The sequence below is a fragment of the Pavona decussata genome, unplaced genomic scaffold (assembly GCF_977016875.1).
Source record: "Pavona decussata unplaced genomic scaffold, jaPavDecu1.1 SCAFFOLD_47, whole genome shotgun sequence".
Lineage (NCBI taxonomy): Eukaryota > Metazoa > Cnidaria > Anthozoa > Scleractinia > Agariciidae > Pavona > Pavona decussata.
Genome location: NW_028145469.1, coordinates 270001 through 284658, shown reverse-complemented (window position 1 = coordinate 284658; position 14658 = coordinate 270001). Strand labels below are relative to the sequence as shown.

Here is a 14658-nt window from a genome sequence, read left to right as displayed (position 1 = left end):
ACAGTTATATGTTTTCAACTTAACTATAAAATTCTTCCTTTCTCTAAACGGCAAAACTAGGCGATAAATCGATAAAAACCTGCACTGGCCAAATGTTCGATGCTAATGACAGTTCGATACAGATCCCCAGTACATTCTAAAACGAGAATGTCATACGCTATAATCTACTGAGAATATTCACAAGAACATTTTCAGCCTAACTTAGGCAGAAAAATAAGAATATTCAGCCTCGGTCAGAAAAACAATATTCTTATGAAAAGAAAAGAGTGTAGGTGACCCTTTAAAATGTAAAGCTTCGCCACTCCAGGGATGAGGCTGATGCCATCAAATATAAAATTTGCTGTACTAACCTTGCTTTGCTTGACTGGAAACCGGATAAGTTTAACGTCCGCTGCACAGCACATCGACGACGTTTACCAGGACATTTGAAGATTCACGAGCAAAGACAGAATGCATATGCCTGTCAAAAGGCAGAGGAAGATGAATATAAATGCTGTCTGCTTTCTTGTTGGATGACTGAACCAATAAAAAGTCGCTCTGAAAACTTTATGTCCGCTCCTTTTCTCTTCATTCCGTAATTTAAAAAAAAGAACTGTGAGCCCTTGCTATTTGTTAATTGTTTCTTAAGAACCCCTTTATTTCGCTAATGTGAAACTGAAGGCGTCGACCGATTTGATTCTGTTGTGTTTTAATAGGCGAAAGACCGATAAACTGTATGCATGGCAAATGCATTATTGATAAAACTAAGACTAAAAAGATTTAAAGCTGGCAAAAATACGTTTGAACAACGAACGTTATAAGTTGTTTGACGTTTCTATCAAAAGTCTTCGATCTTCATCGGTATGATGAAATTAAAATAGTGGCGCTAAAAATATAAATACGGTCCGTAATTATGCAAATATAAAAAGGTGTACGAGAGGCAGCGAGTTGACAAAAGGAGGTGATCGTTGGTTCCTCTTTATTCGGGTCCCTGGTGGAGTGCTACGCTTCAAAGTACCGTCTTTTTTTCATAATTATTGGCTCTGTCAACTGTTTTAACATTGTCAAGTCTAAGATGTGATCGTGCTCGTGTACGTTTTGAGCAATCTTTGGCATCAAATCAAAAGTCTGAATCGCACCTTTTTGTTCGGAGATCCTGGTTTTTATGGCTTTTCCGGTTTGTCTGTAGCAGACAAAGTCGCATCTCAAATAATTAATTTTGTACACTACATCTGTATGTCCCTTTTTTCGATTTTGTCTTCAGGTCTTGAAAAAAGATTGATTCTGAATTTTTAAGGTACTTTAGAAAAAAATCCCCCAAGTGCCGATGAAAGCGAAGAATGAATAGGCTGACAATCAATTAAAGTCTAAGCAACAACCGTGGACGATAATCCTGCTGGTATACTTTGGATCAATTGTTGATCTAATCGGCTTAACAAATACAAATGATAAAAGAAGCAGAGACCGATACAACGTAGAAGTACGGTTTAAAGGTTACTATATTTCGGCTGGCCAAAGCAGCCTTCTTCAGGTACAATGAAAATTTACATTGGGTCATACGCTTATATAACAAATATTTGCGCAATAGCGGAACTACGTAAAATTAAATTGATTGACAGTATAATATATGAAGCAAATGAAATAATAAAAACAAAAAATAAAAAACTATAAAAAATAATAAAAATAATAATAAAAGGAAAAAAAAATCAAGCACTTTCCAAAAGTATATATTAGCTTAATCAGCTTACAGTTTCGGAACTAAGGACGCTCAGTCTAGAATATTTTGGGAACTGACCTGGAACGCACTGAAGAGAACGGGACAAATATTTCACAAAAGTTCGCCGGTCGGATAAAGTGTTTATACATGTGAGCCTACGATCTTTTTGCACTTTTCTTCTGCTTCAGCTTGAAATTTCCGTAAACAAGTCTACACCTGGAACAACACTTTTCGACTATAAATAAATATGAACTAAAGGGCTGTTTACATTACAAAGAAAAAGATGGTACGGAGCTGAGAAAAAGTGCTACTGTACTGATGGTTTTTGTAAAGAAATACCGGACGTGTTATTCTAGGTTAAAAGGCGCCTTTGAACGACCAACTTTGTACTAACGTTTATTCTGTTGAACAAAAAGAGTAAATTAGAGACTATTTTATATTACCGGAGATCGAAGAGAGAGACATAAAACGATGAAGAATTAAAGGTAACGAATTTTATTTGGAGCACTGATTTGAAAACAAGAGAAACTTTCAAACGCAACCGGTGTTTCAGAAAAAAAGAGAAAGTTTTTTGTTTTATTTGAAGACCGACATTGTTTCTCCTCATATATCAGCCGATTGGTTAAACGACAGCTGCATCACACTAAACTTTACGGGCTTTTGCGAATGTCTTTACAATGCACGAAGAATAAGACACATTCTAAAAATCGCCAAATTAGGAAAAATTATTTGGAAACGTACGTTTCTCTTAGATCTTAGTCTACATTGTTATCGAAATAGCTTAGAATTTGTAGCCGTCTGTTGTCTGGAAACACGAAAGAAATCCTCAAAAACATTTATGAAGCGGAGGCTGAGGGAGTTTTCTGATATTATAGCAAGTTGCTTTTGCATGTTATTCTTGACGATGCATGATTTAAGTTTGAGTGAAACCCACAATAAAACGAGTTTTTTGAAACTTTAGTTTTCCATTGCGTGATCGTTTTACAATTTTCCACCCCCAATTACTAGCAAGCGTCCTGGGGCTCTTTTGGTCAGCGGTTTGTCACCAGAAACCCTCAGTGCGCGGTTGATGATCGATTGCGCGTGTCATTTCTGTCATGTGCGAGGTAGGTGAGGTATGTAGCGAACGGTGAGAGGATTTCGTTCGTGTTTTTCGCCCTTCCCTTTCGCTGCTCTTTTCAAAACTTACAGATGGAAGTAAGGGAAGATTATCAGCGAGTAAAAAGTCTTCTAATGGGTGAGTTCCTTGTACGGAATCGACAAATTTCGTTTATCACCGTGACATGAAATTCGAAGCTTTCTGCGAACGACAAAAATGTATCAGAAATTTTGCCTATTACACGCGCTTACTCAAGTGATTTCCTTTTCAGCGACCGAAACAGTGCCTCTTGGAGTCTTCATAATAAAGTTCTCCTTTACTGAAAACCAGGAACAGTCTGCAACTACTGAAACCCGTTGCATGCGGCAACTCAAAGGAGACTAAAAGGTAAAGGGGAGTTGACCTTTGTGGCATCTGTAAGGCTTAATTATTAACAGCCGCTACCTTTAGTGGTGCTGTTCTTTGTAATAAACTGTCCGACAATCCTCTGCAAGTAACAATTCAGTTATAAAGTCAACACGTTCGCCGCATTGTTAGTGAACAGTTCTATCATCTGCTGATAGTCAGTCAGAGAGTCCAGATTTGGCATTTCTTTTGCAGCGAACGTTGTCTGATTTATTCGCTAATTTTGATCACTAAATTAATTGACAATGTTTTGCGAATGATTTGTAGGCGACCTGCAAACAAGTTGTGGCAGTCAAGGCAAAATTCAACCCAACCCATGAGACCATGATGCTGTTTTAAGTTCACATACAGTGCAGGTCTAAAACGTGTACATGTAAAATAAAAGGAGTGTTCATGTAACACGGACTCCCTAAAAATGCGGCAGCTTCTAGTTATAGTAGCCTTGCTATGCCTTGTAGAATCAGCATGTCACTGAACTTGCCGTAAAACTTTGTGACACAATCTACACAAGAAAAGGCTCTCAACCTTAAGAGTGAAGACTTAAATGGTAAATAAATAAACTTGCTTAATATTTTCTTGTCAGATTTTTGTACATTTCCTGGATTTTGCAACATTTTATGCCACAGGAATGGCCATCAGCAGCCAGATTACACTTCCCATAAATTTCTCATTATGAGTGACTTTAATAAAACAAGATCACCTGCAAAACATTCAACATTTTCGAAAATTAAAGTCATCTTTAACACATTGCTCCCTCATCTTTTTTTTGTTGTTATTTTATTTTACGATCAATGCCTGTCAGTTCTTACTTTGATTGTTTTCACATAATTATTTTAGTTACTGATGTTGTCCTTTGTGTTGCATGCCAATAAAGATTTGTTTTTAAAAAAGTCAACTCCAATGAGAAGCTGTGATAGAAACCTTGCTTTTTGACAGTGAAGGAAAGACATGCGGACTTCTATGAAACACTGCATCTTATCATATCTATGTAACATGCTAGACAACCAGAATGACTTGGATCAAGTTTTATTTAATGAAAACAACATGCAAGCATGCTGTGGGACTTGATCGCTGTTTGATGTCCGAGTGAAAGAAAAGGGTGTCTGAAATGTTTGACATAAGGAAGCAAAGAATGTTCTTGTTCACATTTATTACCGGCGCTTTTCAAAGGATCATTGGACCCTCTGACAGGTCCATGTTTGCCGCTGTATGACAAGTTTATTGAGCAGCGTGAGAAAAATTAGAACATGCTTGTTGACAACCATGCATGGTTGATCAGGGAATAGCAGATACAGTGCAGGCCAGAATTAAGCGAACTACGCAGACGCGTTTTATACGCAGCAAAAACGCGTATGCGCGTATTTTTAGACGCGTCTAAATGTGCGCGTTTTTGCCATTGTTATTCATCGCCGTAAGTTCTCTTTGTGTGGTATTGTCAAACAAAACAAAAGACTTCAACGGGTTACCGACAAGCACAAAATTAGCATTTTATGAAATCAGCGAACTACAGCTATCATATTTCGAATCTTATCCGCTTCGTAAATACTGGCGGCTTTAAAAACCACCCCCAGCCGATATTGAATATTCACCGTATGTTATAGGAAATATAAATCTACGCTAATTAGTCGAATACTACTTACAAGTTCGAAATCAAAGCGCTCTTTGCGCGAACTCGTAAATGATAGGTGAGTGTTTCGAGTTATGCCTCCAGTTATTTCAAAAATTACACGCACATTGTGACTCGAAAGAGAGTGTTTCGAGGTTTCTTTGAAGGGGTGAAAATGGCACAAGTTGGCTTTAATTGGAAAGGCACTGTGGCTCCTGTGTTGATTGAATAAAAAAGCATCCAGTTTTCGTTACAAGAACCTCCGTGCATCGTGTTGTTGACGAATGAAACTTGACCCATGTGCAGGAATTTGGTTGCCTAGCACGTGACTGAAATCTTCCCGATGTTATCAGCGTGGCAATTTCTTTCTACGTCGAAATGACGGCTTCTGTCAGTGTTTTACAACGTTAGAAGAAGCTTTCAATCTTGCAAAAGTTGCTATTATGGCTTTATCCAAGTGAACGTAAATATAGAAATGCATCAAGCGTTGCGGTACTCAGTAGACTCTCAGTGTTTTACGTTTAGGTTTGTTCCGGGGAATCGATCTTATCGCTCACACTGGACCCGGATGAAATTTTGCAAAATTGAAGTTTCCTATTTTACTTTAAGCCTTTAACCAACAGAATTGCCTTGGATCTGTAAAGTCAACTGAACGATTACATTTTGCGGCCGGAGATAGTAAATGCTTGAGGTAGAATGAGGGAAAGTTCACGGTAAGGCAGTAAATCTGAACCGAAGCGCGCGAGAGGAGCGAAGTCTGTTGAAAATCATTTGGTGGACTGACTGATTTTATTCCGGGTCGTAATTTATTTGTTTACTCTATATGAGTTACCCACAAATACTGTATTATTCTTGAACTACCCGAATCATCATTGCGGCAAGGAATACATAAGAATAGCCTTTAGAAATATAAACAAACAAGTTAATAAATCCTTTCACGGTCTACGTACGCAGAGCTGGTTTCGCAAAGTACAGATCTTTAAATTTAGAAACACTGCATTCCCGGCGTTTTATTCCTCTTTTAGCTTGTCACACACAGAAGTCTGACTGTTGTAGTCTTGATATCTTCAATTCTACAGATTTTATTCATCATTTCGTTTCCTTTCGCAAAATAGAGTAAGACTCGCGACAAGTTTTTTTTTTTTAAGTTCCTCCATGCGCTCAGCAACATGGAGTTGTTCTTGCGCTGAGCCGGTTCTACAAGAAAGTCGACAAGTGTAGTCATACTTTGTCAAACCCTTTCCCAGGGAATTCAAAAGAATAAAAGATCAACAATACGAAAACAATGAGCTAGCTCATACATACTAATGCGTCTGACTGGACGCGCATCTGCAGATTTTTAGACGCGTATACGCGTCCGCAGCAGACGCGTTTTACGCGTATGTTTTGGTTCGCTTAATTCTGGCCTGCACTGTACATTGATATTAATTTTCTGTATGACATGTTTCTGTCTTCTTTTGGAATGCGTGATCCATTTTGATAATTTTCTTTGAAGATGTGTTTGAGTAAAGGTTAAGTGGTATTTGGGAGTATGTTTTGTCTTTTGTTTAGCAAAACGATTTCACACAAAGCAAAGTCCTTTTACTGAACAACAAAAGTGAATGCACGCATAAGATGCGTGTGTCAAGATGCGCATTTCTTTTCACGTGTGTGGAAAAAATGTGTGTGCATGTGCATTGTTCGCTTATTTCTGACCTGCACTGTAGTCATACACTGTGATCTGTCATTGTAAACTCTTTTAGACACTCAGAACTGTTTTTCTTTGTGTAGCCCTATAGGTTTGTATTATGTTGTTTTTTGCTTACTTTACAGTCAAGCCAGGTCAAGCGTACCCCCCTAGATTCTATTAATGGATCGATTATTTGAAAATTGAACCCATTAGTCATTTCAAGGAATGCATTCATTTATTCATTGTTAGCGCATATCAATGTTCAAATTAAAATTAGATTCTTATTGGCTTTTAATTTGAACACTGATACCCGCTAACAGTAATAGCAATAGCGTGTAAAATTCAAACTACAGTACATTTGAAACAGCTTGTTCTTTCAAACCGTTTGGTTCCTGCATGTCATTGACACGTTCATATAATTCATTATGCAAATTTGGTCATGGCAAAAGCATGGCAAAAGCACAAAGTCAAGTGCTTGCAAATGAATCGAGCTGAAAAATTCCAATTTATCTTTCATGTATTACATTACCCACCTTGTGATATGAAAAAGTTTGGTATATGTTTCAGCAGACTGTCCATTATTTATACCGAGAAGAATAGCGCAGCACATGTGCCGAAGGTCAGTTCGTTGTTGAAGGTCAACTGAAATGAACATTTTTTCAGTTTGGATACTTGTCGCTAAATTAATTTGCATATACCCCAAAAAGAGAACTGCTTATTATGATAAAACGCTTCAAATTTTTTTTTCAGTTTTTTGAATAACTAACGGAATAAACGCAAGTGTAAACGTCGTAAAATGTCTATTTGGTAATCATTAGTGAGCTTAAACGTAAGCAATAGGACCCTCTTTACAACATACCCGGTTAAAAATGATGAATTTTCTTTCTGACAGTATGCGTTGATTGTTGCAAATCACGAGAAACTAATTTTTGGAAACTCCACTATTATATATATATAAATAAAAAATTTCCACTCTGAATATGCTGAGAGGGGTTTTCCGGCGGGCTGTCTGGTTTCATGCATTGTTCGTGTAATCCAATCAGAAATCTAATTTTGATTTGAATTCTTGAAACGACTAACGGGTTCAATTTTCAAATAATCGCTCCATTAATAGAATTTAGGGGGGTGCGCTTGACCTGGCTTGACATGCGGTAGATGACTGGAACGCTCTCCCAGATGGCATTAGGAACATTTCCAATTTTTTAGTTTTTAGACGTCTTATTAGAAACATGTAGACTCTTTTATCAATCTTACCCTTTTTACTTTTTATTTTTAGATAGCTATATTTGTAATTTCTTTTTTTTGTACTCTTACATTTGATTTATGCAGGGCCTCACTGAAAATCACATTTTGTGACGTGGGCTCCCTGTTAAAAGATCGTATTTATTATTATTATCATTATTATTATTATTATTATTATTATTATTATTATTATTACTATTATTATTATTACAGTACCGCTCAAAAGTAAGTTACCACCCTCTCGCGAGACGCGATTCTCGTCTCGCGATACGAGATTCTCGTCTCGCGATACGAGATTCTCGTCTCGCGATACGAGATTCTCGTCTCGCGATACGAGACTCTCGTCTCGAGAGACGAGAAACTCGTCTCGCGAGAGGGTGAAAAAACTGTAAGTACATTTACTTAGGCTTGACTTTTCTCGCAAGAGTTTCGCGAGAATATCAAGTTGAGTGTCGGTGTTGTTGATACGGCAGGACGCCCTTGTCACGCAGCAAGCTGAATTATGGAGTTCGTCGCAAGCTTATCGATCGTGAACCAGGTTGCAAACAAAATCGAGCTTGCTTTGTTAAGCGACTTGATCCAGGACTTAATGTGTTTGTATATACACTGTACTTTGTGATTTATTACAGAGCGATTCAACGATGTAAGCGAACGACAACTGCAAAGATAAGCGAACTGATCAATCTGTCATTGCGCATTTATTCGGAGGTGGCACGTTGGGTTATCGGAGCTAATAAATTTGCAGAACCTAATAAAGCGTCTTCGTGTAGAAGAGATTGTAAATGCTGTGTATGTTATTATATCTTTTATTCTCTCAAGGATTTAGAAAAAAAAAACCAAACCCACAAACACATACACTTTATAGAGCTGGTGATGACCAGTTAGACTGTTGCGGCCTCTGTTGTACGTGCGCTAGAGATTATTTGCGTATTACATAGGCGTGAAACAAATATACGAAAACTTACATGTGATTTGCATTTAAAAAACCTATCTGTTACTTTTCAATAATGGGTTGTGGCCAAGGGTTGGGGCTAAAATGTAAGGGTCAATCGAGCGACGACTTTGCGGGTTATTGCTAATCGTTAATAGGGATAAGTTTATAACATAAACATAAAAGGCAATCAACATAACAAATCTTCGGAAAAAAAGCTTCTTTCCCCGAGGGCAAATGTTGTAATAAATATCTCCAAAGCCGCTTTGTTTTAGGAAAAATGTTCCTCGGTTGGCTTCGCTAAATCATGCGACCTGTAGCAAACTACGCTATCGATAAACAACACACCTCTCCTTTAGCCAGCGAACGCAGACGTATTTCCGTAAGCGCGGCGCGGTAACGTTTGACATCTTGGCGTTGTCGATATGCAAATTCGGTGCACGATAAACTGAAATCAATTCTGAACTAGAACTACGCATTTTACGCTAGCTCTTCAACAACGTTTCTGTTTTCGATTTTCTTTATACACAACTTTGTTTTTTCTTGGCAGAAAAAGCCTTTGCAACCGCAAAGAAGTTCGATTCAATATCGGTTTGCAAAGCACGATACATGTACATGTATGCAAATTCGAACCGCAGTGAAATTGAAAAACATTGTAAGTGTCAGGGTTATTATTTCAAAAAACTGTTTAATAGATACAGGCACAGAACTTGACTTTAATAAGGCTGGGATTTTTTTATGTAGGAATTGTGTGTGCGGGAAAGTTTCAATTGCAAATTGATGTGTCGGCGAGCTCGCTAAAACGAAACCTTCGAAGTGACGGAAGAAATAAATCATCTCTTACTCTGTGCGCGAATCGAAACCTTTGAACTGAATGAAGACAAAATTGTTTCGAATCACATAAGCTCTGATAATGCGAACTTACTTGTCGACGGAATCAACCACCGTTGGCACAGGCCGTTTTAAAAACGGCATACAGTGTAAATAAAAGCAACACAAGACAAGTGCGCGAGAAATTCAGTCATTAGTTCTTCTCGCGAGAAACTCGGTATTAAATATTCCAAAATTTCCGCATCAGTGATTCTCGCGAGACGAGACTCTCGTATCGCGAGACGAGGCTCTCGTCTCTCGATACGAGATTCTCGTCTCGCGATACGAGATTCTCGTCTCGCGAGAAACGAGACGAGACTGGTAACTTACTTTTGAGCGGTACTGTATGTCTGTTCTGTTTAGTAATGTAACATTTAAAAACAAAAAAGAGTGTTCTTTTTTACTTTACAGGTAGTGGTTCGTGTAAAAATCCTGAAGTTCATTTTTGGTACTTGCCTAGGTGGCATTCTGTGCTGCAGTGAAGATGTGGAAAGTATAATTTTCTGGTAAGTTAGTTGATGTACATTACGTTTGAAAGGTCGAGAAAAACCTGTTTGCAGAGGACTTCTTATGCTGCACTGTCTTTTACATTTAACCATTTAGTCCCCAATAATGACCAACATCTAATTTGTGACCTGGAAAGCGAAAAGGGACACTAACGGTTTTCCGTTTAACGGGCAAAAAAACGGATTGCAAACGGTGTTAAACGGATAGTAAACGGTTACCACAAGCGTTTAAACGGATTCCAGTTCCGTTTAAACAGATAAATAAAAGCGTTTAACGGTTGGGCAAAGTCCAAAAACGGAATGCTGTAAACGTTAAACGGTTGCAGAATTTTTTTAACGGAAAGCTGAGAACGTTAAACGGTTACAGAAAGTCGTTAAACGATCATAGACGGAGAGCTCAAAACGTTAAACGGTAAGTAAACGGTTTCAAAAGTTCACAAGGAAACGAATGTAAACAAATAATAGGCCTTATCACGGTTTTCGACGCCATTTTGACGGCAAACAGGCTTGAAATAACAGTGTTTGTATGGAAATCCAATGTCAAATAATTTTCATAAAACATCGCTTCTGAAAAATTCATGAATTGGAAACTTTTGGCACTAGGAAAAGGACTTTAAGGAAAAAATTGGAGGGATGTAGCTGTGACAGAAAGCGTCCAGTCGTGTTTTGAACTTTCCATACATCTCCCTGTATTTTTTCCCGCGAACTATTTTTAGTAGCAGTTCACGGCTGGTTCGCTATACAGACAAATGTATGGAAAGTTCAAAACACTACTGGACGCTTTCTGTCACAGCTACATCCCTCCAATTTTGTTCTTAAAATCCTTTTCCTAGTGCCTAAAGTTTCTAATTCATGAATCTTTCAGAAGCTATGTTTTATGAAAATTATTTGACATTGGATTTCCATACAAACACTGTTATTTCAAGCCTGTTTGCCTACCCGTCAAAATGGCGTCGAAAACCGTGATAAGGCCTATTTTGATCGACTGTTGTCAAATACTAAAAATACATTTCACTATAATACGTAAATACTGGAATCTTTTAAATGGAAATTTAAAGTACCATTTAGTTCTGTCATTTCATTCTGGACAAGCTAGCAGCGGAGTAGATAAAAAGCCAAATTATTATAGCTATAAATAATCACACATGGCATGACGCCTTGAATTTGCATAACATTGAAAACATGCGACTTCACGGATGAGAGATCACGTCCGTCTTTTAGTCACTGACATCAACAATTTCTTAATCGCGTGCAAAACACTCTGATTTTGAAGGGTTAGAAAATTTCCACATTACGCCGAGCATTGGTCGTGTTTTAAGCGGACTCGTGTGCGACAAATGAAAGAAATGTCATCGTTTGAACTTTGAACAAGACTACGACTTAATGAAAAGCGCTGAATAAATCTGAAAGCTTGTTGAATCTAACCCGAGTCAAGTTTGAATTTAATAAAGCTTTCGTCCGACTTTCATTTGACTTTTCCTTAGTACCATTTGAATCATCCATCTCGTGTTCGACTTTAGCCCGACATTTAAACAGACCCAGTTGATAGAAAATCTTTCCAGCTAGCCTTCGTAGCAAGCGTTTCTAGCAAGCGAAAACCTACAGTCAACTCGGTGATAACTCGAACCCTCGCTAGACCTCGCTATAAGTTGAACCTCGCGCTAACTCGAAGCAATTTTCCTTACCTTTCAGGTCATTTTCTATATAATTTTACCCTCGATAAACTCGAACTCCTGATAACTCGAACCTTTTTCAATTTACCTTGAAGGTTCGAATTATCGGGAGTCGACTCTATTTCTCGCGCGGCCAGAAACCGGAAACTAGATTTTCGCTCACTCGCTGGAAACGCTTGCTAACCAGGCCACTTGCCCGCCGATGCACGATACCCCTGATGCAGAATTTCCTCAGAAAATAATACCCTTTTGTTCCAGTAAAGACACACCCAGCACGCTGAAAGAAGTCTGATATAAACAAATTTAATCAGTTGTTACAAGTTACTAGAAAAAGATACACTTTTCAACAGATATTTAGCGACCGCTGTCATATAAAACCTTAAGCCTAATACAATAGAATTGTCTTAGCTTTCCCTATTTTCGCCAGCTTGCTTTTGAATGTGTTTGTTGAGTCGACATTTAGCATTAATCTTTCCTTTGATGCACTTCCAGGTCTTTTCCTTTTCCACCGCAGATTCCAAAGGAAAGCGACTAAAAACGAGCACCTTTAATGAATTAAGCCTTTTGCTATCTAAAGGGAGTTTGTTGTGGGTTCCATCGGTGTTGCTGTTACCCAGTTCCGTTGAAGAGAAGAAATACGGTAATAGCTTAAGCGCGCATTTGTGTCGCTCATGTTCTTTTTGTAGCACATTTTTCACCGCCAAGAACTTCCGAGGGGTAATGCACGAGCGAACAACTTCGTCGTCAATTGCGTGTTAACGTGTTAAGAGTGACATGTAAATAAAGCATGCGCCAGCCTGTGAAAGTTTTATACCAAAAAGCTGACAAATACACTCGCAGTAACTGCAACCGACACATCGTGGAAATCGTTTCCACAAATTGTGCCTTCAACACGCGGGCTTCAACAGAATACTTTTTTGCTGGTTAAACCATCTTTATTAGGCTTGTAGAATCGGAGATACGACTTTCTGTAAACTTGCCGCGTCATGCCGCAGACGCTATGTGAATAAAATTTAAATTGTTTACTATTAACAAAAGTGACTGATGCTCACAATAATTTATATAACCGAGAAGTTCCCGGTATATCGTGGAAATCTTTATCGTTTCCGTAAAATTCCCTATTAGAGAATCTTGAAACTTCTTTCCGCGCCTTGAGCACGAAAATGCAGATGCAACAATAATAATTATTGTCGGCAGAAATTGGTAATTAATACGTTGTGTTTGCAGCTACGATATGGCTGCTTGTTTACTCTGACGACGAGCTTGGTTATTTGAACGATTGGTTGAGAGTTGTGAGCGTGTAATTTACCTTAAGGGGAAAAACTAACCATTTAACAAACGGTTTGCTTAAAACGTTGAACGGATACTAGATTCTTTTAAAAGGATAGGAAACGTTTTGTCCAAAACGTCAAACTGATAACAAACGTTTTGTCCAAAACATTAAGCGGATAACAAACGGTTTGTCCAAAACGTTAAACGGATAACAAACGGTTTGTCCAAAATGTTAAAAGGATGCCCTTTTTTTAAACGGTTTAGAAAGGCATTAAAACGTTTTACCAAAATCGTTAAACGGATGCGAGAGTTTAGTAAACGGATAAGAAAAGCGTTTAAACGCTTGTGTGATCCGTTTAAACGGACGTCAAACGGCTATAAACAGATTTTTCCGTTAAACGGTAAAGCGTTCGTGTCTGTTTTTGCTTTCCAGGTCACATTTATCCTTATCATGTCACTGTTTAAGGCAGGCAGGCAGGCACATTTGCAGAGTGGGAGGCAGCTAGTTAGGGCATCAGACTTGCAAACTGGAGGTCGTGGTTCAAGTCCCTCTCTTACTGGTAGTTGGAGTTGTTTCTCAGTAGCCCTGAGTTCAACTCCTTGGCTGCGCTTGTCAATTGCCTGATTTCGTACCGTGGGGATCTGGGTATGAGTCTGTGTATCATGGGATATGGGACTCAACACCCACATAGCCAGAAAGGGCACACCGAACTTTAACCCTTTCCCGTCCGAGGGAAATGGCGAATTTTTCTAAATCGCTAACTATGAACTGGGAGACTACATGTGATATACCATTTAAAAGGTATTTTCTGGAGTGTGCTATAAATCACGCCAACAGAGATGGAGGAGGTCACATATTGGAGTGAGAAAAGTCCAAAACGAAAGAAGAAAAACTTTGAAAATTTTCTTATTCATTGTACATACTGGGTATCCCCCTAAACTATAGCTTAATGTACAGGTCTCAGTGCATTGCTTGTTGTAAGATATCAACTGGACCCTTAACGTACAAAGGAAAAAAAATCCAAAAGTTTGAGGGGTGATAAATCAAGTCTCATATAGGATGGGGGCATGATTTTATGCCTTCAATTTATAGATCTTTCAAAGATCTTTTGGTTGTGCAAATTTCACACAAATTGACCAAATAATGAGCTCATAATTGCATCTTGTGCCATATGGCACTCTTGGTCGGGAAAGGGTTAAAACATCCTCGGGTTTGGTGTTAATCAAGCTAATATCAGGAAAGATACAGCCAGTCAAAAACTCCAAATTTTACAAAGAAATGTATGGAACGCCGGACGTGACGGACGATTCCCGTATCCCATAATACACAGACTTGTACCCAGACCCCCACGGTATGAAATCAGGCAATAGACAGTTGGTCCAACTCCTTCCAGTTGCAATTTTTAATCTGTTATGTTCTTTTTGAAAATTTGTTTCTTTCTCTTTGTTTCATTGTCCTTGTAAAGCCTCATGTGGAGATGAAAATTATCTTATTATCATTGTCGTTACGGGATTAAATATAAAGGTCATACAAGAACGCGGACAATTCTCACCAAAGGGAAAGTGTCTTGATATTTACACAAATTCTCCTAACTCAGGTCATATGAAATGTGTAGATAAAACAGATGAGAGAATGCATATTGATATTGCATTGGTTAGAGTTGTCTTTTTCTAACTTTTCAGTAATCC

The 14658-nt window shown here is 38.3% G+C and overlaps 1 long non-coding RNA gene and 1 pseudogene across 4 annotated transcripts in view; one reads left to right on the top strand and one right to left on the bottom strand.

Moving 5' to 3' along the window:
• LOC146482091 (P2X purinoceptor 7-like) overlaps nt 1–14658 on the bottom strand; it is a 431550-nt pseudogene that overhangs the window by 286315 nt on the left and 130577 nt on the right.
• LOC146482099 (uncharacterized) overlaps nt 2796–14658 on the top strand; it is a 52559-nt gene continuing 40696 nt past the window's right edge. For all 4 annotated transcript variants that reach the window (XR_014864164.1, XR_014864163.1, XR_014864165.1 and 1 more), the window contains exons 1-3: nt 2796–2933; nt 3067–3182; nt 9930–10024. This is a non-coding gene — a long non-coding RNA (uncharacterized LOC146482099). The remainder of the gene's footprint in view (nt 2934–3066; nt 3183–9929; nt 10025–14658) is intronic.